We start from the raw sequence: 27,741 nt of genomic DNA, 5'->3' as shown, positions 1-27,741 counted from the left end.
GAAGCCGGGAGGGATGCCCAGTGTTACAATCTGGGGGTCCCACCCTATGCTAAATGCTAGGTGTTAGATCCAACACCACAAAGATCTCAACCATTGAGATACCATCGTGAGTCACAGTAGTGGCTTGAGGCCGGAGCAGCAATGTTATTGGGGGTGGGGGTGGTCTTTTTCTCTTGTTTTTATTGCCATTTGTTGTTAGCTTTGATGTTAGTTTTAATTGTGGGGATGAAGAACTTTTTGAAGTTGTATTATACTTATGGGGGTTTTATTGTTTTAACTGTGAGTTGCCCGAGCTGACACAAGTCGGGAGGGGTGAGATATATATTCAAAAATGAATGAATGAATGAATGAGTGTGTGTCCTGGAAGCATTGGAGGACCAATAGAGGGGAGGGGTGTCTAGGCCACGTTAGAAAAAAGCAAGTATCTGTACAGCCATGGAACTTTGGAGGGCTAAAGCTAGGCTGTTGGACAGGCTGTTCCATGCTACTTGACATGAACAGAAATGGTGTGTGGGTGTTTATACATCTACCCGTGTCAAAAAGGAATCCTCTATATCACTGAATGATAGTGATCTCACCTTGTTGACAACTACTCTTCCAGTGTGCAGAGAAGTGGAAGGCCTGGTGTCCTCGCAGCAGGAGCTTCCAAAACACAGCAAAAAAAAAAAAAATGAGGCCACTAGCAGGGGTATATGAGACAGCAATTTCAGCTGTGCTATCTACGTAGCAAAAATGAAATAGAAGGGGTGGGACCCAATGAAAGACCAAACAAGGAACAAGCAATAAGACACTGAGGGTGGTATACAAATGCAATCAATCAATCAATATGGTACATCAAATTATTCCAATGTAATAATAAACAGACTTTCAGGGAGTCTTCAATCTTCAATTAATTCTTTAATAAGTAGAATTCTTAATTAATCCCACTGTGTTTTGCTGCATAGCTTTATCAACAGACATCAAATTTCAAATTGTTTTCAACTGGAAACTTCAATACAGAACAACAATCTCTTAAAAGAGAATCTGGTATATATGGTTTGACTGCTAATTCTCATGCGAAAGAGTCAGAAACTAAGCCTTCCTAATTATGAATCAATTGCTTATGAAGAAACTACAAGATGGCCAACTTCTCTTTTACTTTTGTATTATTGTTTTACCTAGATTATAATGTAAGCAATGTGTATATTCTAAAGCTTAATTACAGACTTTCTCAACTTATTTACTATTGAGAAACCCCTGAAACATTCTTCAAGCTTCAAGAAGCCCCAGAAGTGGTGCTATCGGGCAGAAAATGGTTGGGAAGTACAGACCTACTCAGACCTACTCAGGGCCCCTCATTTTGGGATGGGAGGTGGGTAGACATGACAATATTTGGTCATATCACTGGTAAATATTTAACAATTTTTAAAAATACATTAAAGATTAATTAACCCCACACACATTCAGGAAAACCTTCCAGGGCTATCAAGAAACCCAAGCTTGCTTTACTATGAGTGGACCGAATTATTGTTCCTGATGTTCCCCTTCTTGTAGTGTCTCATCAACTTGTCCCCTTTGAAAACCTGCAGCTCACAGAATCATAGAGTTGGAAGAGACTTCCAGGGTCATCTTTTGTAGATTTCCAATGGTAAGAAACTCCTTAGCTTTTAAAAAACCTGGAATCCGGAATTACCATCATGACCCAATGATCTCTACTATTTAACTGAAAGGAGCTGCTGGAACAGCACCTTACTGTGATATAGTATTTGCAAAGGCCAGCTTACACTGCAGGAAGCCAGGAGGCAGTGTGACTGTGGCCTACTGTGCTTGCAAGCAGCCTTTAGAAAGCCCTCAAAAAAGCTTTAGCTGAACAGCTAACCCTTCAGCCATGCCGAATAACAGGTGAGTGAGGCAGGCCCCATTATTCCTAAGGAAACAAGGGAGTGAACGGCAACCTTGTCACCGGGGAGTGGCGGCAGCAGGAGTGCCCATTTACCCGGGAGGCGGAATTCAAACGTGTCCTGGGCCAGCCGCTCCTGCTGATTGCCGCTTTTTGTGGCTCGCCCGCAGGGAGCAGCCGAGCCGCTCGCTCCAGTCCCGAGCCAGGCCATGGCACACAGCAGCAGGGGGAGCACGAGCTAGGACGGAGCAGCCAGCAGCAGCGGCAGCAGGGAAATCGAGATCCCGACGAAAGCGGGAGCAGTGACAGGGAATTCGTGGAGACCCGCCGCCGGCGCCAGAGGGAGGGAGGCCGCCCCCCCCCGCCGCCCCCTCGGGATGCCACAATAGCTCCCGCCGGTTGCCCTGGCTGCAGGATTGGGGCGCTCCTTTCCAAGCCTCTGCGGCCAGCCTCCTCGTCAGCAGGAAGCGGCGGCTCGCGGTGCTGAGCCCGCCAGGCGGAGACTGCTGTGGCCGCCGCTCGCCCGCCTCTCCGTGGAGAAACAGGAGGAGGAGGAGGGCGGGCGCAGGCAAGACGGGCCGCTGCGCCGGCTGAACAGGCGCCGGCATCGGATGCCCGTGTCACGCCACGCCGATGCTGCTGCTGAGGCCTGGGCTTCTCCAGGAGGGGCGACACTAGAGCGAGGGCGCGCGCAGGCGCGTGCCGGCCCCAGGCGCCCGAGTCCGGAGGTGAGAGGACAGCCAGGTAGGCGCCCTTCGCCGGGGGGGGGGGGGGAGAAGGGGGCGGGGGAGAGAGGCTCTTCCTTTCTGTCGCCTCCTTCGGGTGGGTCCCGTCAAGGTGGTAGGAAGGGAGACCTGAGGCCGGGAAAGAAGGGCGTTGAGGGCGGGCGAGAGGGGCACAGGAATGCTTCCTGCTGTCCAAGCAAAGGGAGGGGAGGGCTAAATGTTGAAATATGTTTGTACCTTACACACACACACACTTCATTTTCCAAAAGCGTTTCTTGTGCTCCAGGCAGAAGCGGGCGCCTGCGGCTTGAGGCTCTGCAAATGTATGACTGAGGCAGCCCAGCCTTCGGTTAAGGTTTTCGCCCAAAAATGTAGCCTGACTGAGTTGACGGCACCAGTTCTCCAACAAATTTAGCTATTTGCCTTTCTCCGTTTCGGGTCCTGTTCTATTTTTTTCAAGGCCAGGAGATTCTCCCCATATTCCTCCCCTCTCCCCCACGCATCCTGTGTAAAAACTGTAGTGTTGGGATGTTCTCTGGCTTTTTGCCCTATTTGGAATACCCTTCACGCATTTCTCCATAACTCAGCAAGACAGCTGGGGCTTGAGTCTTGTGGTTTTCAGTTCTTTAATGAAAGAAAGCAATATTTTCTTTATTACTGATTCTTCTATCTTCAGTCAGCTTTGTGATTTATTTTTTGCGTGCTGTTTACCAATGTTTTCCCCTTGATAGTTTTTTATTAAGCCGATTAATCCCTTTGAAGTAAGGGAGGGGAAAGTATGCCAATTTATTCCATAGCCAAGAACAACTTTTTAAAGTGTTACCTGAGAGTATAATACTTCATGTGACTGTTGTGCCACATTTCCTTCCCTCTAGAGACCTCAGATTTGTTTCTTACCACCAATGTAAATTCCTTGCATTCCGAATGTAATAGTGTGTCCTCATTTAACTCTGTGGAGGCTACCTGATCCCTAGAACAGAGCTGAACTCTTTGCTGGTATATAAAGCTTTTTAGGGACTGTACTTGAAGATCTTATCAAATACATCCTTGGTTAATGGGCTACAGAAACCAAACTTGGGTGCAGTATTTTGATGTTAGCACACTTATAAATTTTATGTACAGAAATGCAACTTGTAAACATCAGTTTGTAAATCCCTGCATTTTAAAAAAATGAACTGTTTTCTAACAGATTGCACATATGTCAGTTTGAGTAAGTAACAAAAGGAGTGGTGTGTTTATATAGTGACACTAAATGAAGATTGTTGAATGTGTGTGTGATAAGAAAGAATAATTGTTGACATTTTCTTAATTCCTGACCTCCGGGGGGGGGGGGTGCTGCTGCTGCAAAATATCTGTTCCTTTTCAAAAAATAATACATAATACTGATTCAGTTAAACAAGTGTTTATTTTATGTAAACTGAAAAAATAGAGGGCATGATACAGGTGCCCCTGTTTCTTTTGGGGGGGGGGACCCCCTAGTGTGTGAAGTGTCAGATGTCAGCTTTTTCTGAGAACCTGTTTTTTTTTTCCAGGTTTGTAGGAAGCTCTATTTATCTGTCTATGGTATTAGTCCCTAGATTTAAGTATCCATAGATTTTTGCCATGTTGAGAATTAGATATATTAATTATAACCATGGAAATATGTTCAGCATAATTGGCAATAGAGAATTCTTTTAATTATGAGGAGACAGTATGTACTGCATGCAAGCAGTTCTGTTGATTCTTGGGAATTTATTTGCATGAAGGAAATTCTTATATGAATTAGTAGTAGATGCATGCTGCTGGCAGCAGTTCTTGTTGTAGAATATATAGGCAATGGAAAGGGCTGCTGCTGCAGTTGCATAAGCTGTGATGTGTGAACTGTTAGTAATTCTCACAGCTGGTTTTCTTCATGCAAATGTATTCCTGGGGATGGTTCTTAGTTTCATTGGTGGAACTTTCCACCAATACCTGACTTTTTAAAATGGTGCCAGTATATTGTTTTCTAAAATGAATTCTGGGATAGAAACTAGCACTACAGGAAATTCATTATTATTATTATTTGTGTATTTTTAGCCCACACTTCCCTAGAGGCTTGTATTTTTAGCCCGCCCTTCCCTAGAGGCTTGGGGCAGGTTGCAACGGAGTTAAAAGCATACAATTCAAGTTTATAAAATTACAATAAAATCCTATTTATACTACCTTTAACATACATTCTTAAAAATAGAAAAAAGCACCGTATCAAATTGCCAATCTAGCACATTTTCCCCCTTATTAGTGCCATAGTTTAACTGGAGAGGGGGACAGAGGCAGTTGTGTGAATTCCTAAACAATGTTGAAAAATGTAGGATTGCCTGGCGGATATAGGCCAGGAGGTGGACAGGGAGGTCAGCTGGAATTTTGATGTACCTTAGGCCTCAACCCTAGGGCTGGCAGTACAGCCCCGTCTTACAGGCCCTGTGGAACTGTTTATCTGCATATTGAGTAGTAGTGAAAGCACCAAAGGGAGGGTTTTCTATTGATTACATCCCACAGCCATAGGTCTAGATGTGATCTTCAGGAAGGAGTTATTGTGCTGAAGTACTTATCAGAAGATCCATGATTGTTGCAACAGGAGGAAAAACTATGGGAGTAGGCTAAGGATGTTTGAGAGTACAATTCTAGTTAAGCCTTCTTCATTGTAAATGCCTCTTACCTCTGTTGGTCTTCTTTCTGAGTAAACAAATATAAGATCAGTTTGTTTAGTTTTGAAGGATTTTGAAGGATTACATTTTGAGAGGTAAACAGGAGGCATCCAAGTATTACATAGATAGGCACTAAGCCAATGTCTTTCTTGACACATTAGTGACTGACCTAGATAATTTCTCAAGGACCCACAGTGGAGCTTCCAAAGAGAACTCTGCAGTCAGTAGCCCAGCCTAAATGTCTGTATAATTAATTTCCTCGTGCTTACTCCCTTGGTTTATTGTGGCTGTTTAATTGGATTCCTAGCTGGCAGATTTATAGGATTGCAATTTCATCATCATTTATATATTTGATGTAGATTTTTAGTAATTTCAGAAAATATGTGAAATTCATTATTTCAGAAGCAGTTTAAAGCAGGGGTAGTCACAACCTGTGGTCCTCCAGAGGTTCATGGACTACAATTCCCATGAGTCCCTGCCAGCAAATGCTTTAAAGGACATGCATTTTAAAATAGAAGCTGTTGATTTGGGAGGCAGTAAGTTGCTGATGTTTGCCTGTAAAATCAGGTGTTTACATTGTCAGTAGTACAATGTGACATAAATAACAGTAAATAACAGTAAGTTTTAGAAGCATGCCTGTTTTGTGTATTTGTGTATATGTGAGTCGGGATTGCTTCCCAAGCTGTGATTTAATGGATTTTAATGTTCATAAAAAACTTGTGAGGGGTTCCTTTATGTGAAGATTAGTAATAATTGACAATGTATCCTGAAATACAGATTGTCCTCCATTATTGCTCTTGTCCTGTAATGTGCAGCTATTCAGGATTGCTGGGTGTGGATTTCATGTGACTAGTAATAGCAACAAGCAACAGGTTTGCCCTGTACTTCATACAAAACACACAAGTTCCTTATGAAAAAGATTCCTCCTTTCCTTTCTGCTGTCTTTGCCCCTGAGGGAATTCATATATTTATGAGAGCAATTTGGCCTTCCACAAACCTATTCCTTCTCTTTCTCAAGCCTGACCCTCACCACTCAAGCTTTGTCCTTTCTTTCTATACCTGCAGCTTGTAGTGCAGGTAGAGGCTACCTGTGTTTATGGGGTGGGGGTATGCGTCACACTCCTCTTCCTTCCAGCCAAGATAACCATCAGTAATCCAGTCAGGAGTTTCTTACCTGTCTTTGGGTGAGCAGTCCTGGGTAAGATCTTTAAAACTAAAATACAGCCTCAGTTAACCAGAGTAAAAGGCACTGGAAAACTATATCAAAACATTACAGGATATTTAAGAACTAGGAAAGGAATTTTAAAAAATGAGATGAAGTTGAACAGTCACTGTTACATTCTCTTCCATGGAAGAGATACAAGCCCATGCAGACTTTGAAAAACAGAGGCTAGTGGAGACTTCTCTCCACTTCTCCTCTGTTCCCTGATCCTTGGCTTGTGCACCTCTGCCAGGGCATCCAGAACTTTTAAACTCTTCCTGTCCCAGTTGGGAAGGTTTTACTTTGATCTACCATTGAAATTGGAATTTGAGTCCCCATGTGTATTATACATTTTTACCAATTAAATCAAAGTGCTTGTCCCAAAATTTTTATGGCCCAACTCAGGATATCCAAATATCCATCTTTGTTGTCCCATCCTGGCAGGTGGACTGATAGTCATTACTGCCCTGCCTCTTTGTCTCCATAAAGGAAATTTGTCTCCTCTGGGATTGAAATCTGAAGAGTTTATTGCCTCATTCCCAGTAAATAAAGGTTTCTGTGAGATCTGTGGCCCCCTGTGTTAAGCAAGATCTGTGTTAAGCAAGGTATGCCGGATTCCTCTGTAATAAGTCCTAGAACACGTTTCCAGAATCTTTGGCAGGTGGGCTGTAAAGGGATTTGCTGAAGGTAAAAAGTTTGAAAACCTCCACTATGGATCAGTTCTTAGTTTTCGTATATTGAGGTGAGCATTTCTCTCTTTCAGTGATCATAAAATGGTCTACTAGAACGTTAGCTATTGAAATACTGATTCCAAAGAGGGTAATGCAAAAGTTGTCACTGATTTCATCTGGATAGGGTTTGTTTTTTTCCCTAGCCTGCATTGCCCCAAATTACAATGTTTGTTTCCCCGGTGCCATAGTATTGAATTTTTACTCCCTTGGTACCTTTCTAACTGAGCAAGATTTTTTTAAGGTGATTGTTTCCAAACTTTGGATGCCTTGCTTTTACCTTGTTCTGAACAGTGCTTATGCTAGATGGTCACACATCTTCTGAATTATTGCAGCATTAAAAGCTTGGGGAGGGATGCTGGTAAGCAGCTGTCCCCAACCCCCAGTCCGGGGACCGGGACCGGTTCGTGGATCAGTCGGTACTGAGCCGCGGCTCCTCTTTGTCCTCCTCCCCGGCTGCTGCCTCGGGGGCTGACCTACCACTCTGCCACCAGATCACCTTTGGTGCTCTCCAGCAGCCGCCATGGCTGGGGCTCCCCCTCGTTGTGGCACTGTGCAGCTGCTGCTGGCAGCACCCCCCAGTGGGCAGCGGGAAGTTAGCAGCGCCGGCGGGAAAGCAAGTGGAGTGGCGGCGATGTTCCTCGGCAAAAGACCCCCCCCCCCCGGGTCTCAGTAAAATTGTCAAGCGTTGACCAGTCCCCGGTGATAAAAAGGTTGGGGACCACGGCTGGTAAGGGTGATTATGATAAGGCAATAGCAGCAGAAAAAGTTATCATTTGAATAGAGCCTCAAAATAATTTCCCATTATGTGAAGCAGTTAAAGGTATATAATTCTATAAATTAAAAATGGTTAATTTTTATCTCCTTGAATTGCAGAAAAAGGCTAACTTATTGCTGTGCCATTCTGCAGTTGATTCTAATGTTGAGAAGGATCAAACTGTTTTTGTTTATGGTGTCCAGCATTTAGTAGTTTGGTCAATATAATTAACCGAAACTAAACTATTCTAGCAGTCCGTAGAACTGTGAAACCTAATTTTATGATCTGGTTGCACCGGAGGTTGCTGTGTTGGTATAGTATAACCACTCCTAAAAGCAAAAGCAGCATCACAACAATACTAATAAGAAAAACAACCCCATGTAGCAACATTGCTAGACACACCCAAAGCATCCCAGGCAGTCTCTCTTGCTGCTTTCCAATCATAGGGAAGTCTATTGAGATCTCCATGTTACCTTCGCACAGAATCCATTACTCCATGCTTAGTTGGCTCAATGATCCTATGAGCTTACTTAACTTGATATATATGGCCATTCCTTTTGCCAGGAAGACAATCGGGACAATCAGCTTCATTGTTCAGTGAATAGGGGGAATACGTGGAAATTTTTTGAGCTCTCCAGTGCAAAGATTCAAAGTGCTTCTTTAATGCAGTGGTCCGCAACCTTTTTAAGGCTGCGGACTGGTGGTGGGGGGAGAGCGATCCACAAACGTGCATGTGCGGACCTGCCGCACATGTGCGTTTGTGCCGGCGGCTGTACTTCCCTCTCCCCCCCTGCAAAAAGAAGCTTGCTGGGCCGCAAACTAATTGGCCGCTTTGGCGGCCGATTTGCTTGCGGCCTGGGAAGTTTCTCACTGCGGGGGGGGGCGAGGAGAGGGAGCCGCAGCCTGGTGCTGGGGTCTTTATGGCCCGGCACTGGGCCACGGCCTGGTGGTTGGGGACCACTGCTTTAATGAACTGTCCGATAACATGTACAGCTATTAGAATGTACCATGAAACAGTCATATTAGTTCCTTTGTGAGTGTACAATGTTTTTGCAAGACTCATGCATATGGAAAAGAGGCACTGATAACTGGAAGTTCACAGGGATAAGCATAAAAACCTATCCAGCCTCTCATTAGGTAAGAATACTCCCCTGACCTGGGTAATCAGGGGATTTTTAAAAAGGGACTACTAAGGGGGAACATGATAGCCGTTTATAAAATTATGCATGGGGTAAAGAACGTCGACAAAGAACTTTTTTCTCACTCTCTCAAAATGCTAGAACTTGAGGACCTCCAGCAAAGCTGATAGGCAGTAGGTCCAGGTCTGACAAAAAGAAACACTACTTTACACAGAGTGATTAAAATGTATTCGTTACCAGAGGCTGTAGTGATGGCCACAGGAATAAACAGCTTTAAAAGGATTTATGAAGGATAACTCTATCAATGGCTACTAGCTATGGTAACTGAGGGGATCTTCCAGATTTAGAGGCAATGCCCTTCTGAATCCCACAGCCAAAAAGCAACATCAGAGGGAGGCCTTAGTCTCTATGCCTGGTTGCCGACTGTGGGAGACAGGATGCTGGAGTAGATGACTTTTGGTAGGGATATTAAGTAACTTTCAGAAGGCAGTGATTGCCTTTTGTTGTCTCCTGGCAGCAATGATTTTTGATGTCAAAGATCAAGACTAGAACTCAGATGCCAGTTCCCTGTGAAGATGAAGAATATAGAAGAGAGAAGAAAAGTTTCAAAAGCAATTTATATGGCTGTAAAGGAGTCAGCTATTTAACTTTTTTTAAAAAACTTGAACAGCCTGGTATGGACCTTGACTTGCTTATTTCGGCTGATTTTGGCATATTTGGGCCAAAGGAGCAATTACTAAGGATATACTAAATTTCCTTTCTATGGAGGTAGAGGTCACCAAAGTAGCACAGCTGGTGTTTTTTCTGCCTTCGCCAGGCAAAGCTACTAGCACCCTACCTGACCTCTGAAAACCTGGCCACAGTGATCCATGCAACGGTCACCTCCAGGACTGACTTCTGTAACTTGTTCTACACAGGCCTTGCCCTTGATCTGGAAATTGCAGCTGGTGCAAAATGCAGCTGCTAGGGTCCTCACAGGAACACCTTGGAGGGCCCATATCCGGCCCATAATGAGGCAGCTGCAGATCAGGTTCAGGGTTTGGTATTAACCTATAAGGCCCTTCATGGTCTGTGACCCACATATCGCCTATGACCTTGTGTCCCCCACAGGACCTTGTGCTTTGCAGGTATGAATTTGTTGGTGATTCCTGGCCCACAGAAAATGCACCTGGCCTCAACAAGGGCCAGGGCCTTCTTGGCTTTGGCCCTGACTTGGTGGAATGAGCTCCTGAAAGAGCTGAGGGCCCTGCAAGTTCCTCAGAGCCTGCAAGCTGAAGCTCTTCCACCAGGTCTTTGGTTGTGGGCAGGGCGTGAAAGATCTGGGGGCACCTCTACTTCACTGTATTTTATATTTCAATAGTCAGCACCCTGAGAGTGCTCCCTGAGGTGCTGGCAGAGGGAGGATCATAGAATCATAGAATCATAGAATAACAGAACTGGAAGGGATTTCCTGGGTCATCTAGTCCAACCCCCCCCCCACACCCACACACACGATGCAGGACACTTGCAACCCTATTGCTCTCTCACTGTAGCCTGCCACCCCTTTGAAACTTCACAGAAATGAGGGAGGGAGTTGGATTTCTTTCTGTTTATTTTCGCTGTCGAATTATGTTAGGGTTTTAATATTTTTAATGTTTTATCTATGGGGATCTTTTATGTTGTAACTTGTTGCGAGCTGACTCGTTACACAGTGGCGGGTAATAAGTCGAAAAAACACACCCTCCTTCATACTGCTCATATAAGTCTATCTATAACTTGATATTCATCCCTCTGTCTGTAATGACATATAGTAACAGAAGATATTTGTTGAGATTGTTTCCTTTTTTGTGGGCTAGAAGTGTGCAGAACAGTTATGACAAAGGAAGAGAGACAGAAGAGAAAAAGAAAGAAGCTCAGGAAAGAAAGAACTTCTTTAAGTGTTGAGTCCTGCTGGGATCTTTATTCAAAAAGTTGTCAGCTTTGCAGATTGTAAGAGATCCTTGAAAAATTATGCATTTACAAGTAGGAATCCACATGGATTTTTTTGGGAATACACTCATTTTTCCTGCTTCCAGTTTGGAGCCAGTTTGGTGTAGTGGCTAGGAGTGCGGACTTCTAATCTGGCATGCCAGGTTCGATTTTGCGCTCCCCCACATGCAACCAGCTGGGTGACCTTGGGCTCGCCACAGCACTGATAAAGCTGTTCTGACCAAGCAGTGATATCAGGACTCTCTCAGCCTCACCCACTCCACAGGGTGTCTGTTCTGGGGAGAGGAAAGGGAAGGTGAATGTAAGCCACTCTGACACTCCTTCGGGTAGGGAAAAGCAGCATATAAGAACCAACTCTTCTTCTTCTTCCTTTACTCCTTCCCACACAATAGTGAAAATACTTTCATTTGCCCCTCTGTCTTCAGCTTTTCCTCCCACACCCAGAAGCTTCTACCTAGAAAACTATGGTATAGATGTATGTTTCCAGCTGCTGATCCAGGCCCAATTGCATAGTGGAAATTCTCAGACTTGGCGGGGGGGGGGGAGAGATCTCACTTTACCTTGTATCACCCTCCCAACATTATTTCCCCTTTCTTTGCTCCTGGCAATTCTGAGGGCCATTCCACACAACGGCAATGTTGCTAAATGTTTGCAGTATGCAGAAACGCTATATTTAATAGTGGAATTTTGTCATTCCGTACACCTTCAATTCTAGCGGAATATTGAAGTCCCAGTAGCGGTCTATTCATTCCCCACAAGTTTCCAGTCTCGCTGGAATCGCAACAAAAGAGGCGATATTTTTCCGTGCTTCTTCCCGCCCTTGGCCGTCGATCAAACAGAACAGCCAATGAACTGTTGTGTTTGTGCTCCCAAAAAGCCTCTTTCCCTTTAAAAACTGTTTTTTAAAACCTAAAAACACCAGTAGCAACGAGTATTTGTTCATTCAATGTCTCAGAAACACCTTTTTCGCTGGAGTAGGAGCTGGAGCTTGATCGTTTACACGCTCCTCAAGTTAAAAAAAAAAATCCCCCCCAATGGGTGCAATTTCTGGCCAAAATTACAGGCAGTGTCGAACATGGGGGGCTGTATTGTGCTCGGAAATTTTAAAGACAGTTGCAGAAGTTAAGCACTTCAGCTGAAGAAGCCTCGCTTATTTGTTGCTTTTGCGGGTTTAAGGGTAAAAAATGGAGATCGCGTCTCTGGAAGCTCGGGGACAAGAGCTAGGGAGGGACATTATTTCTACCACTATTTTGAGAACACACATGTCTTTGCTGATGTGTTGTGGCTTGTGCTCAGAAGTGTAGCAGTTTTTTCGGGGGGAATCCACTTTTCTGGATTTCCTCCTAAGCACTATAAAATTCCAATTGTTGATGGAGTTTGGTGGGAGTTTTGCAGTTTGTTTATGACGTCGTGTGGAACATTAAATTAAAGGTAAGACTTCGGCTACATTTAAATTGTGCAGAATGGACCTGGCATTTGTATGATGCTTGCTTTTGAACACTAGTAAGCAGCTAGGCCCAGATGAGTCATGCATGCCATGTAGTTTGTTGGTTGCCACTGGCTCTGGTAAGTCTTCCCTCCAAGACCAAAACAGTCATTGACAGTGCTGTGCCTCCTCTTCCTGCCTTTGGTTGCCTAGCAACAACTAATAAGGGTTTCTGTTTCTTGAAGTTGTAGGTATTTCTTTTATTTGGAGTTTCTAACCCCCACTCATATTTTTGTTCAGAATTCAGATTTCTCTGTAAACCTGGGAAATTATTCAGGTTTGTAACAAGATCTGTTTTGTCTGTTCACGGCTCTAGTAATCAGATTTCTGCCATGAGATTTTGTCCATCTGACTATTAGACCATATAAGCCCTGGCCTGCGACACTCATGGGGGGATCTCAGGAGCTGGGTCCAGCTCTCTCATTGCCAGCTGGGGTGTGAGGACTGCCATGCCTCCCCGCCTAACACCTTGGTTGCTGGTATTGTGGCAAGGATCCAAATACTCCCCACCCAACTCGTTGTTGCAGGCTGGGGGGGGGGGGGAAGGGAGAGCAAGGACTTCCTCATGATGCTGGCAAATGCCACTTGACTCCCAGCCTCTGCTGAGGCTTCCTGCAGCTGCCTAACACAGGAGGAGTTAAAATATACAATATTATTTCGGGAGAGGGTAAATCTAACCCCACCTCAATGTATTTTTTAAGGATTTAGATTTTTTTTGCAAACCTGGGGAGTCCCCCAAGTTTGCAGGAAAATCTATTTAGCACCAGTATAGCCCTGATCCACAGATTTAGATATCTGTAAATAAGGGCCATATGTCACTATTAGATATATAGATATTATATAATTTTAAAGAAAATTTAAGCAACTTTGAGCTTGTATGAAGGCTTTAATTTGTATTGGATCAATATGTTATAATTATAAATAATGTGATATTCAGTTTAGAAAGTAAATAGTTTTTAAAAATTTTAATCAGACTTTTTTCCTTAGTGATGTAGATCACACATTGAGTTCAAGTCAAATCGCCCTGCTTGCAATTAAATCTGATTGATTGCATTTGTATACCACCCTCTCATGAGGCTGACAGCAATTCACACAGAATGTAGCAAAACAATACATCAAATTTACTGATTATAATGAATGAAAGATAACAGTATAATAACAATAAACAGAGAAATAACATTCAGCATAATGAACAATCTAACAAGCCTGTGGTTCATCCGATCTGTCCCATGAATTCAGGGAGGGAGGATCACGGACCAGTAGTTGTTATTTAGTTTTGGTTGACCTCAACTAAATGCCTGGTGGAGAAGCTTACTTTTGCAGGCCCTGAAGAACTGATTAAGTTCTGTTATGGCCCTGATCTCCTCTGGGAGCTCATTCTACCAGGAGGGGGCCAGGACAGAAAAGGCTCTGGCCCTGGTTAAGGTCAGGCGGACTTCCTTGGGGCCAGGGATCACTAGTTGGTTGGAGTGGCGGAGCATAGAGCTCTTCGAGGGGCGTAGGCAGAGAGGCGGTCCTTCAGGTACACTGAGCCCAGACTGCGTATGGCCTTGCAGGCAATTACCAAGACCTTAAGCATGATCTGGAATTCCACTGGTAATCAGCGCAGCTGTTGGAGGATGGACAAGATGTGGGATCTCCATGGTGTTGCTATGAGAGCCCTGGCTGCTGTATTCTGGACCAGTTGCAGTTTCTGGATCAAAGTTAAGGGTAGGCCTGCGTAGAGCAAGGCCGACCCACCTCGGTCCAACTGGTGATGGAGGCAACTGTCAGGGCAACTAGCACTGTCTCTACCCCATGGCCAGGCTGGACACCTGACTGGGATGGATATAGGTCTGAAGCATCTTCCAGGAATGCTGATATTTGGTCCGTGACAGGCCTTTCAATCATTTTCCCCAGGAACACTAAGTGTGAAATGGATCAATAGTTGTTGAGCTCTCGTGGGTCCAGAGATGTTTTTATCAACTGCGGGCGAACCACCACCTCTTTTAGCACTTCCGGGAATTTTCCAGTTTTGTGGGAGAGGTTGATTATCTCCTGGAAGAGGGCCCCTTATTCTTATATCTAGTATTTTTAGAAGCCACGATGGGCAAGGGTCTAGTGCAGGGGTAGTCAAACTGCTGCCCTCCAGATGTCCATGGGCTACAATTCCCATGAGCCCCTGCCAGCGAATGCTCATGGGAATTGTAGTCCATGGACATCTGGAGGGCCACAGTTTGACTACCCCTGGTCTAGTGAGCATGTGGTTGGTCTCATGTGAGCATCTTGTCCACTTCAGTCAGCGTGCGTTGTCTGAAGTTACTCAGTGTTCTCTCCAAAGATGGCTAAGGGGCACCTAGTTCACTTTCTATGTCTAAGGTTGGAGGGAGGTTGTGGTGGTGGTGTCAAGATTTTGTCTGCAAAATTACTCACAAAGGCCTCACAGCTTCTATTTGGCTATTGTTTTGTTGCCCTTAATACTGTACATTCCTTTCTATTCTAGAAAGCATATGCAGGATTATTTTTATGACGTTTTTGAATCTCTTCATATTAATGATTATAGTCCGCTGCTGTACAGAAAATTAGTCTCACTCCAGATGAGATTTTTATTTAAATTGGATGTTTATTTCTTGAGGTCTTAGCTCTACTACATCTTCCAGAGGGGTAGCTGTGCAAGTCCATAGCAAAAAAACCCAAACAAGTTGAGGCACCTCAAAGTTTAGTTCTAGCATAACTTTCTGCAAATTCCTGATCATCTTCCTGTTGTCACTATTTCTATTTCATTGGTAATTTACCGGCTTACATTACATTATCATGACAATCCTCTGAGGTAGATCATGTTGGGAAAGTATGACTGGTAAAATTTAGTTGCTTCTTTTTCACTTGAATGGAGGAGAGTAAATGGGCATTCTAGGGAGTTTTTCAGGTGACTGAGCCTACCCTGAACTAAGGCACGTATAATTCCAGGGGCGGGTTTTATCCCTTCCTCAGCAGCATCTCTAGAGCAACAGTTTACTTTTTGACATGATAGCAAGGCTCTTAATTATTTCTATGGCATAATTTTATAGCCTGGGGTAAGGAAAAGCTGTACTGCTAGGAAGATTAACATCCAGTAATTCAACAGTTCTTTTTCACAACCATGAGGAGATAGACTTTTGTCCCTCAGACACTTGCTTTTCTCTAGTAGTTGACATTTCTTGCCAGCTGCTCCAGCACGCCTCTCTTAAGCTGATGAGACAAGGAAGGGAGGTGGGAAGTCTTGGTCATTCAGGAATACATCCAAGGGGTGTTTAGGTTTTTGAAAGCTTATCAAGGGAACCAGATTCTTCTAACACCAGCTAATGTCTCGAAAGCTGCATGGATTGAGGGAGGGATAGGGATCCTAATACTTTGTTCCCTCACCATAGTTTCTTATACCCACTATCCAGCCTAATTCATCAAATAGATAAGATACTGCCAGCCACAATAGCAATTACCTTAGCTGTGATTGAGCTCCTGGGGTGGGTGGGTGGGGAGAAATTCAGAATAAGGATGACTACTGGTCCATCATAGTTAATAGTATCCTCTCAGACTAGCAGGGTTCTCCATGGTTTCATCATTTGGAAAAATCATATGCTATAGCAGTGGTCCCCAACCTTTCTATCACCGGGGACCGGTCAACGCTTGACAATTTTACTGAGGCCCGGGGGGGGGGTAGTCTTTTGCCGAGGAACATTGCCACTGCCTGAGCCCCTGCTCCACTTGCTTGCCCGCTGGTGCCCCTGACTTCCTGCCGCCAGCTGGGGTTGCACTGCCAGCAGCAGCTGTGCAGTGCCACGCCGAGGGGGAGCCCCAGCCATGACGGCCATGGAGAGCACCAAAGATGAGCTGGTGGCAGAGTGGCAAGGCAGCCCCTGAGGCAGTAGCCAGGGAAGAGGACGGAGAGGAGCCGTGGCCCGGTACCGACTGATCCATGGACCGGTCTCGGTCTCTGGACCGGGGGTTGGGGACTACTGTGCTATAGGATGGGCGAGATCTATCTTGGCAGAAGTACATGTGAAAAGGACCAGACACTGAACATGAGCCAGCAGTGTGACTTGGTAGCTAAAAAGGAAAACAGGATTTTGGGCTGTATTAAAAGGTGTATAACATCCAGATCATGGGAGGTGATGTTACCATTTTACTAAGCTTAGGGGAACACATCAACCTTCAAGGACATTCAATCAGAGACCTCAGAGTAGCTGTTTTGTTGCAAAGAAACTTCAAGAACAGACTGGAAAGGGAGACTGTGGAGATGTAAGTTATTACAACACTCAAAGCAATGGAATTCCTGGGACTCAACAAGGATATGGTGAAATCCTTTGCATTGGAAAAATAAAATGAAATATGTCTTTATTGCCACTCAGTCAGTCAGAAATGCTAGGCTAAGTTGTTGGTTCCCAGGAACCAAACTGCCGATTGCCTGGCTAGTGTTCTGAGGTGATCTGAAAGCAAGGTGACTGTGGGCAGCTCTATGATACCTTAGCTTTTAAAAGAGTTGGAGGCTGATTCTATATTGTTGTCTCTGCTCTGTTCTTAGAAAACTGAGGGAACTCCATATTCATATATGCCAGTTAAGGAGAAGAAGGGCTCATGTTCTTGTCTGCAGCACAAAGGAATTGTGGACACCAAGAAATTCCTGGACACTATTTCGAGAAGCAGCTTTTGGTAACTGATTTATTTTAAAGTGTATTTTAGGCAATCTGACACACAAGGTACATCAGACTAAGAGGGATAATGACTTTAATGTTCATTTGCAAAATTACTATTTGCAGTTCTGGTTGAAGTAAGCAGACTGTAAGTGCTGCTGTTGAACCTCCTATACTTCTCACTTTTCTCCCTCTCATTTGTTCTGGCTCTTCGGTTGTGTCCTGCCTTGTGTTCTAAAGTAAATAAAACTTATCAGCTGTTCATACTTCACATGGAGCTTGCAACAAGCTGAATGGTGTTACAAGTGCCTTCGTGACAAGCTACTCTGATGTCACTGCCCATGGGATGATCAGCAATTATATTTCCTCAGACCAAGCTGGTCTCATTTCCAATAGAACAGTGCAACAAATATAAGGAAAATACTAAATTTAATTGAATACTAGCAAGAAAGCCCATTGCAACCAGGAATGCAATGGGCGCTAGGACTCTCTCTCTCTCTCTCTGCTTGTTTGTAGCAGGGAAGCAGGGCTCATTTGCAGTTTGGGGCTGTCTCTGTCAGTCTCTCTCCCTCACAGCAGGAGCCATAGCAGTAATCAGGGCTTGTTTGCAGTTTGGCAGAGCTCTCTGTGTCTCTCAGGCATCTGAGAGCAAAGTGGCTAGCATCCAGGGAAGGAGGGCAGGAGCTGTAGGGGCAGGGCCAATGAGGTTGCAGCCAGGTTTCCAACTCGGACACCCTGGACTTGTTCCACCCCCCCCCCCCCCCCAGGCTATTTCACAAATATTAAGAGGAAGAATGGATAAGGATGTGAAGACATCTAAGATTAAATCAGCCTTGTTTTTTCACATGCTAAAAAAGGCTTTCAGATAAGATGGAAAATATTTACTGAGATACTTAGATAAATTTTGCTTTAAAGAATGGGCAAAATCATTTGTTCAACCTCTACAATAAAGATTCATACAAATGAAGAGATTTCACTGTTGGTTGAGTATAAAGCAAAGTTGCACCCTCTCGACATATCCTTGGAGCCATTAGCCACATCAGTTAGATTTACCTACTAAAAAAGTCACTGAGCTAGCAAATATTGTTACTCTTTGCTTATGACACAGTAGTTTTTCTAAATGACCAAAAAAATCAGCTGCCAACCTAGAAACTCTTGTAGACAAATATAGCAAAGTAGGTGGATATAAATTAAGCATAGAAAAGACTGAAGCAATGCTTTTAAATACAGATTTAGGGTTTTTTTCAGCATTGGATAAGTAAAATTAAGATTACAAAAATCCAGATTACTTATTTAGGAATTAAATTAAGCAAAATAAGAAATTGGATAATAATTTAAATAACATTTATGGATTAGAAAAACAAATCTACACTTTGGAAAAGTTTATTGACTCTAGGTTAGATAAATGAAGTAGAAATGATATTGATAACTAAATTAATCTTGAATTTACTAATTAGATAAAATTATGAAAGAGTAGTGATCTATGGTAACTGAGTTTATGATGCAGTAAAATATTCTCGAGTAAATCGGCCCAGAGTAAAAGTAATAAGGGTAAATTGGGTATTCCTAATTTAAAATATTAAGATGCTGCACGACCAATAGAGATGTCAGTGACAGGATGCTTCAGAAAGAGCCATTGAACAGTTTTATACAAAGACTAGCTGCAAAGCCATTCGTAAGAACCAGCTTTGAAAGCCCCCCCCCCTCTTGCGGCAACCTCGCCATGGTGCGCTAAGCACGCCCAAAGCGATCTGCAGGCCCACCCGGCAATCCCACAGGTTCCCTACGGGCTGCCAAGCACAGCCGCCAGCTCTTTAAAGCGGTCCCCCTGGCCGCTCCCCCCCAGCCACCCCACAGGCTGGCAAGCACACCCGCCACCTTAGAGGCAGTGGGTGTGCTTGGCCATCCGCGGATAAGCCTTCCCCGCCCCCCCGGGTTACTCCGCGGCCTACTGGCAGGCGGGCAAACACACCTGCCGCCACTTTAAGGCGGTGGGTGTGGCTGCCAGCTCGCGGGGAAGCCCTCCTGGCCCAGTGAGTGCGCAGCTTCCCTGCAGGCGGCAAGCACATCTGCAGCCTATTTAAGGGGAAGCAATTCCAAGCCCCCTGTCCTCCTCACTGGAGGACCAGTCGTTGGCATGGTGGCTGGGTGGCACCATGGCTGCTGTGGAAGAAGCTGGGCGAGGAGAAGTGGCGGCTACAGCCGCTTCCTCCAGGGACCATTCCAATCCGGACGCTCCCAGCTATGCAGGGCGCGTCCAGATTGAGCCGCTCAGTTGGATCCAGGAGGCGGGCGCTCCAGGGGCTGGCCTCCTTTGGACGTGCCCAGCTTTGCTAGGCGTGTCCAGATTGGCCTGCAGGGCCAGACACCACCCGGATGAGGTGGTGTCCAGGCCCGGACAGGGTCGCCTAGATCAGTGGTCCCCAACCTTTTTGAGGCTGGGGACTGGCAGGGCAACTGCCCGTCCGCGCATGCACCATGCGCAGCCAAAATCGCGCATGCACGGCACTTTTGCGCATGCGCGATTTCGGCCATGCATGCGCGATTTTGGCCACGCATGCGCAATGCGCGGGCGCAGCCCTGATTCCCTCTACCCCCCTCCCGCAGTAAGAAGCTTCCCGGGCCGCAAGCTTGCGGCCTGGGAAGTTTTTTACTGCGGGGGGGGGCGGGGAGAGTGAGCCGCAGTTTGGGGACCGCTGGCCTAGATGGCTCTTTTGGAAATATAAGAGCCATTAATGGTTAAGATTCCATTGTAGATCTTTTAATGCACATGAAATTACAAGGAAACTAAAACTGGATTGTTAATGGTCTTTTGAAGATTTGGGATAGTTACAAGAAAAAATTGTCTGATATCTCAGTGCAGACAGACGTCTTGCATTTGTATTGGAAGTGCAGAAGTCAAAAAGAAAACAGTGACTGTCAGTTGTGAACTTTATGAAATGTAGATTAGACATGGATTTTCCCTATTCTGAGGTCCTCTTGCCAATGTTTCCAAAATATGATCTTTCATCTAATAACAGCAGCTAGAATTACTGTTTTGAGATATTGGATGGCAGATAATATTTTCATCAGTGGAAGAATGGATCATGAAACAAAGAACTTTTTTGGCAATCATATTAACATTCTTAAAAAGAGGGAAGTATATATCTCAACTAGAAGAAGAAGAGTTGGTTCTTATATGCTGCTTTTCTCTACCAGGAGTCTCAAAGCGCCTTACAATTTTCTTCCCTTTCCTCTCCCCACAACACACATCCTGTGAGGTTTGTAAGGCTGAGAGAGCCCTGATATTACAGCTCTGTCAGAACAATTGAAGACAGATTGGCAACCTTTTAAATCAAGAGATGTTCAATATATATAATTAAGTGTCATAGATAGGTTTTGGGGGTATGTTCTCAAATATCTGTTAATTCATTAGATTCGTGAATTAACAATGTAACCTAAATCAAGCTGGAAAAATTTCTGGCACTAATTTTGTACTGTCCTATTCAACTAAGAGAAAATAGTCAGACATTGTACCTGTCAAATAATGTGACCTTTAGGCCAAATTTCAGAAAGAGTGCTCTGTTTTATAGGCAATTAAAATTCTCATTGCAGAGCAGGTACAGGGAAGCATTTGGCACCCCAACAAAAGCCATCAGAGTTGCACTACGGATGTAGAAGCTTATATTTGGCACCTCAAGGAGGCAGGCACTCAATCAAATTCTCCCACAGTTTTGAAATTGCATAGCAAGCATTGGAGAACTGGTAAGAATACTATATCTCAACAAGAAAGTAGTTGGTACTGACAGTGAACTGGCTGTGTTCCATGCTTATATGGGAAACAGAAAGCACTCCCAGTAGAGCAGTGATTGGTGAAAATGCTATGCACAGAAGCGTATCAGCACAATCCTCTTTGATGGTAAGAGCAATAATCCAACTTTGTGGATTGGTCAACATGCATATCAGTCGTTTCCATGATTTGCTGACTCATTTCCCTCTCTGTCTCTCCTATTCTTTTCCCATTGCTCTTGTTTGCAAGGTGCCAAAACATTTAGATTATAATCAGTTATAATAATTATAATCAAATTAGAGGCATAGCCTTTTGCACCTAGGAATACAATAGGCACTAGCATGCACACCTGCACTGTTACCTGTCTGGGTTCTGCCCCCCTCCCACTTGATATTGGTAAAGTGATTAAAGAGTAGCATCCTCTAATCTCAAGAGCTAGGTTTGATTTCTGACTCCTCCATATGCAGCCAGCTGGGTTGCCAACTTCCAAGTAGGGGCCTGGAAACCTTCACAAAGATGAAAGAGAGGAAGACAGATTGAAAGAGAGAAAGAGACAGAGCAAGAATGAGAAAGTAAGAGGGAGGAAGTAGGAAGGAAGGCATCAGTTCTTCTGGAGAAAACAGCTGCTTTGGAGGGACACTGGCCTTCCTACCCCCACCCCCATACAAAAGTGTCTACACCATTGTCCCCATCCAACCCCACATCTTCCAAAAGCCAGGCTTGGCAGGTTGTGGAGGAGTGGGCTAGCACCTACCCCCAACATCTTTTAAAGATCAAGCTGAGAAGGTTGCAGGGGGGTTGGTTGCCATCTTCCTGCCCTCCTGTCATCTTCCAAAGGAAAGGCTGATCAGGGAAAACCATAGGAGATGGCCCACCTCCATCCCACCATCTCTCAAAGGGAAGGCCCAGAAGGGAAAGCTGTAGTGGAGTGAGCTGTCTCCTTCCCAACCACCCCCATATCTTCCAAAGGCTGGGTCAGTTAGGGAAGGCTGCAGGGGGTTAACTCATTCCTGCCCCCTCCCCCATGTCTCACAATGCCCAAGTTCAGTGGGGAAGGCCATGAGGGGCCGCCATTTCCCCACTAACCCCCACATCTCCCAAAGGCCAGGCTGCTCAGGGAAAGTCACAGGCTGCCTCCTTCCCACTCCATCTCCCAAAGGGCAGGCAGGGCAGGGAAGGCTGTGGGGAGGCTTCCACTTTCCCACCCACATCTCCCAACGGGTGGGCTAGGCAGGGAATGCTGGAGGGAGCCTCCTTCCCATCCTACCCACATTTCCCAAGGGCCAGGCTTGGTGGAGAAGGCTGCTGGATCCCCCGGCCCCTCTAAAGAGAAGGAGGGTGAGAGAAAGCAAATGGCCAGTTGCAGGGCCACGCGGAAGTGTTGAGAGCTCAGGTCTGGTTAGGGAGGACTCTTCAGAGGAAAAGCCTTGCTAGGGCCCCCCAGCTTTGCCCTAGGCTCAGATGGATGTTCAACAGGCAGAGAGCTCTGACCAGCAGGAGGGAGTGGAACTGTAGACTAATCAAAGTAGTTGTAGGAGCTTACATTCCTTTGCCCAGCCTCCAGCTGCAGGTCCCTTCCTTGTCAGCCCACCTGGCTCACCTGAGCCAATTAAGCAATGGCAGCTATGTGCTAGAAGAGAGCTCCAGTCTACAAGGCACCACACCATGTTAGCAAGGCAATTGCTGACTGCAGAAGACTTGAGTCTTCACAGAGTGAGAAATGAGAGTCTGCTGACAGCATATATTAACTTGAGGAATGGAGGCCTTGGTTGATGGCTTGCTTCTTCTGCTGATGCCTTTGGACTGCCTGAACCAACCCTTGAATATTTTTGAAATACTGATTTTCTCTGCTTTCCCATGTCAGCTCATCTGTGCTTCCCCTCCAGTGGAGAGGTGAAACCTGAGGCAAAGGAAGCAGCTGGCCTCCTTCCTTTGCCTGGGGGAGATGGGAGGTGGGAAGAGGCTGAGGATGTGGTAACTTACCTGCAGGCGGGGCCTTTCAGAGAGGCTGGCACCTTTTCCACCCAGTAAGTAGCAGGAAAAAGAAGAGAAGGACAGAAAAGCCCCATGATTGGCCCTAATAAGAAGAGTGCTCTCTCCCTATCTGCTTGCAGTTTGAACTGATTGGCCCCCATTGGGACAGTGTTCTTCTTACCTGCATGCAATTTGAACTGATTGGTCCTCATTGGGCTAGTGCTCTCTCTGTATCTGCATGCAATTTAAACTTATTGGCCCTCATTAGGACAGTGCTCTCTCTCTCTCTATTAGCAGCACCCCCAGGGTGGGCTAGTCAGGTAGGGAGTGAGTTGCCTGCACTCAACTTGGGCCTTCTTAAGTTTAGTGATGATAGTGATTGTTGCCTTGAGTGAAAGCGTAATGTTTATGTAGAAATCAGTTTCCTTGGTACCAGTATGCGTTCTTGCTGTTTTCCCAGTATTTAACTTTGTTAAAGATGTTGGAAGTTCAAACTGTAATTCAGTGTCATGTCTTTGGTTTTTCTCCTATTTATATATCCTCTGGATAGATATAATCCACTGCAGTATTGTTTGTGACCAAAGTGCTCTTTACCCTCTGCAATGAATCTGAGATAAATTTTTATAAGAAAAAGTTGGGGTCTAATCTATGTTCGCTGAGCAATATGTAAAAATATGTTTGTTAAGCGTTAGTGGAATTCCATCAAGACTGTGAACTTCAATATTGCTTCTCCTCAATTGTTTTAAGGGAGCAATTGTGTAATTGGGTGCTGGGTTCTCTTTGTAGGTATCTGCACAGGAAATGCATCACAGATGTGGTCGCTACAGTAACTTTGGGGCCATGAATTTAATTTTAGCAATCAGAATTGGGATCATCATTTATCCACAGGGAGGAACTGCAATATCCCCCTCTCTTTTTATAAAAGTGTTTCCCAAGCTTGATCAGCTAAACTAGAGTTTCTCAACAGTTGGTTAGTTTGCCATGTCTCGCAGAGTAACTTGTGCATTCCCTAAACGAATCAGGAAAACATCATGAAGAGATTTGGTCTCATGTTTTAAGAAATAAAAAATAAAAGAACTTCATGGGATTTTTCTGCACTGCTTAGCTGATAACTTGATATCTGGCATTCTTCCTAGGCCATGTTCTGTACCTAAGATGGTAAAGGCTAGAAAACATTGAGAAAGGAATAGCACAGGATGTCTTTCATTACTCTGAAGTTGCCCTTGCTAAAGAAAAGGCTGGCGGCTAGTGCTACCATAGCACTCTTCACTGCTGTGTCCTGACACCCATACCTGCAATCATCTCATTGACTGGCAGTGACAGCCTGTTAAATCCCCACCTCTGTTAAATTCCCACCCTACGTATGCTTTCCTTGTCTTGTTTCCTCTTCTGCTTCATAAACTGCAAGAAAGTACACTTGTAGCTACAAATACTCAGTGTCTTCTCATCTGCCAAACTTTCTTTATCCTGGCTCACAGAGAGGAAAAAAAAACACAGAAGTTGTGCATCAACTTAATGCCTTTATTTTCTTATGCAATCCCTCCCTTATTAATACAACCAAAAGGAGACCCAGATTTGTGGAGAAGCAGCATAAAAGTTGTCTCTAACCATGGACTTGGAAGAGTGGTGGGAAGCAGTGTTTAATTTGGAAAAAAGGGAAGGATGTGGACTCATACCTCCTTGGCATGCCATGCCATGTGTCCAAAATATACTTGGCTACCAACCACAATTTGTGGGTGCCTGGTTCTCATATATTATATGTCTGTTGGCATACTGTTCTTAATACAGGGTTGTGATAATTAAACCAATCTTTTGTCTCATTTGAAGTATAACTGAAATGCTTTCAGTGGTTTCTAAAACACCTGTTTCATAAGCCCTCCAGTGATTCCAGAGCTGAGAAGTTTCTTTTATTAAGCAGGATGTAGTTTTCCTTGATGAAGCTAAACTATGAGAGACAGCTGTGGGAGTATGTAGTTGTACAAATTGTTAAACAGAGATCTGCTTGAGCTCTGTGGCTGAGAGAACAAAGCCCTGTTGAAACAATTTAATGGTTACTAGGAGTTATCTAGCAGCTGTTTGTTAGCCTTTAAAGTGAAAAATAGAGAAATGTGATGGATGTGCTTTTGAGTTGATTTTAATAAATCCCCGATTTTGTTTTCTGATTACTGAGTGCACACATTGGCATTTTAGATATTCATACTTGTCTATATGTTTTTCATAGGATATATAAACCTTTAATTCTATGTTGCAGCGTCTATTTGAGAGGCTATATGGTATGATTGGAAGGCCTTATTTCTTTTAGCAGAGAAATAAAATTAGTCATTTCTAGATATTTGTGCTTATAAATCTGATGTGGATGGGCTTAGATATTTGGAAGGCAACTGTTAGCAACCCTGAGCCAGGTATAAGTGTGAAAACTAGAGTGTAATATTTCAAAAAATTTTAAAACCATGGGGAGGAGACCACAAAATGTTGGGAAGCATTTAAATATATACAATACTTATTAAAAAAAACTTCTTTTACTGATTTGACAACGTGAATTGTTTTATTTATAACTTGTTCTATTTGACATAATTATGGAATTTAAAAGGATAAATATCTTCATTTTCTGTAAGAAAAATTGCAAGCTTACCAGATACTTGAGAATGAGTTGCAAACTAAAGCACCTTTGATTTTTCTATATGAGAAGTGAGGGGGAAATTAAATTTGAAGGTAGAAAACAGGACCAATTCCACACAAAGGCATAAAACTCCTGCCGCCTCCTGCTTGCAGTTGGAAGCCACGTGTTTGCAAGCCTCCTGACAGGAGACCCCTCCCGCGTTTAACCGCTGCCTCATCATGGCTTTTTGCCTCCCAACGAGGCAGCAAGGAAAAACAATGTAAACTTCTCCACCCACTCCTCAGCTTGTCAGTCACCTCAGGCCACCAATCCCTTCTCAGCAGTTGTATTGGGGACTCAAACTTCCTCCCCCCTGAAATTATTTTTTTTAAGTGCAGTTCCGCATTGCTATGGAGAAACGCCACGACACAAACATTTTTTTAAACTAACACTTCATGTCGCTATGGAGAAATGCCACAACAATGAAACATTACCTCCTCTTTTTGGGATTCTTTGTGTAATGGCCACTATGTTCGGGTAGATTTCTGAACCATGATAACTGGACCCTGATTGTGTATTCACAGTAAGGTTTAAAAACAGAGCATGGATACTTAGCTGATTGGGAGAGGACTGCTTCATCACACACACACACACACACACACACCCCTTCCTTGTTCATACCCACCACCAGGAAATGCCAACGGGAATGTGTTTTGGCTGCCCAATTCCAAAATGTTTGTGCGCGGTGATTTATTCTTACATGGAGAACTCAAAGCGCACCACGGCATTTTTTAAAAAATCACGTTCAGGAAACGGAGAGGGGAGGGCAGGTGCGAGGGTGGGCAAAACGCTGCTGAAATGTCATGCGTTTCTCCCTAACCCTGAATTTTTATGGGTTTGTGGGGCATGGGCAGGCTCACATCTCTAGTGAAAACTGTTTTCCTTCATTCAAGGTTTTGATATTAACTAGTCACTCCAAAGTTGTAGAAGGTGATAGAGGAAATTAATTCATCCTTTCTGTATAACTTTAAAAAATAAACTGTTCATTATAATAAAACATATTGTTGTTTAGATATGTAAAAGGAGTAGTAATAATTTAATGACTTGCTTTAGTAACAGATTATTGGACATTCAGTGTTTAAATAAAAGGTCTGACGTCCAGGGGGAGGGAGAAAACATGGCAGGAGGAAATCCCCCGTATCTTCACATCTCTAATACAAACTAAATGCTAAAAATAGACATATACAAAATTGTATTGAATAAAATGCAAATAATAATATAGTGAAATGACATGTACAACTCTGAATATATTCTCTTTGATTTAAACACAATGAACCTGCCAATATGAGCCTTTAAGTGAGTGTGTGTTTAATATGAATGTATTGCATTCATTTGTACAATAATTTGATTTGTTTTCTTGCAGAAAGAGCACTATGTTTTTGATTGCAAGTATGGGGAAGCGGAAGACTGCTCATTACCTCTATTAAAATGGATTATTTATTGTTAAAGGTAAACCAGAAAATTTTGCTATTGATAATATTTTTCACACTTCTGTAGCATGCCAGTATAACTCCCAGTGCTTTATTTAATGTATCCTATTGATATAATAGACATTTTTAATTTTAACATCTGTATCTTACCTAATGAGCTGGCAGGCATGTGAATCATGAAATGATCTGGGGTGTAAATGGTATTTTTCTCTTTTTCTACTACTGTAGAGGTTAACATTTCCACTGTTGATTGCAAGGAGCTACACCAGGTTTTCAATAGGTCATGCTTTTGTTTTGAATCTTAATTGATGCACTTTGTCAATGTGCTTTATTGTCTTTAAAATACAGCCATTACAGTTGGGGAAAAAGAAAGCAAAGGCAGCTATCTTTCCTGTGCGGTCAAGGCACAGATTTTAAAATATTTTTTTCATTTTTTTAGTTACCCCAAACAGAAAGAATCATGGTCGCAGATTTACAAATGAACCTCTATAAAAGGTTTTCAGATAGTTAAAGATAAGTCCATTTTCAATTGTGGTCTTTGTGCTATGTTCAAATGCTGATAAAGTTGTAAGATACTCAATCCATTGGATTGTTGGAGGTTCCTTTGTTACAAAATCTGCATAAGGAGTGTTTTGATGATCCCAAGAATAATTTATGAATCAGAATTTGCCCTGTGGCTCAATCCTAAACAAATTTTACTTGGAAATACTAATCCAT

The 27,741-nt window shown here is 43.9% G+C and overlaps 1 protein-coding gene across 11 annotated transcripts in view; it reads left to right on the top strand.

Annotated features, from left to right (window-relative positions):
• Window positions 1–1,860: 1,860 nt before the first annotated feature.
• FAM135A (family with sequence similarity 135 member A) overlaps window positions 1,861–27,741 on the top strand; it is an 83,790-nt gene continuing 57,909 nt past the window's right edge. Inside the window, exons 1-4 of one of the 11 annotated variants that reach the window (XM_077307462.1) lie at window positions 2,072–2,623; window positions 17,084–17,211; window positions 20,787–20,936; window positions 26,958–27,043. The gene's annotated coding sequence lies outside the window, so the exon portion shown is untranslated. Of the gene's footprint in view, window positions 1,882–2,065; window positions 2,624–17,083; window positions 17,212–20,786; window positions 20,937–26,957; window positions 27,044–27,741 lie in introns of those variants that run through there. The other 10 variants (XM_077307520.1, XR_013226147.1, XM_077307505.1 and 7 more) reach the window with 10 other exon arrangements.

This window comes from Paroedura picta, chromosome 1 (assembly GCF_049243985.1).
Source record: "Paroedura picta isolate Pp20150507F chromosome 1, Ppicta_v3.0, whole genome shotgun sequence".
Lineage (NCBI taxonomy): Eukaryota > Metazoa > Chordata > Lepidosauria > Squamata > Gekkonidae > Paroedura > Paroedura picta.
The sequence above is the reverse complement of the archived record's forward strand: the minus strand, read 5'-3'. Positions and strand labels throughout refer to the sequence as shown.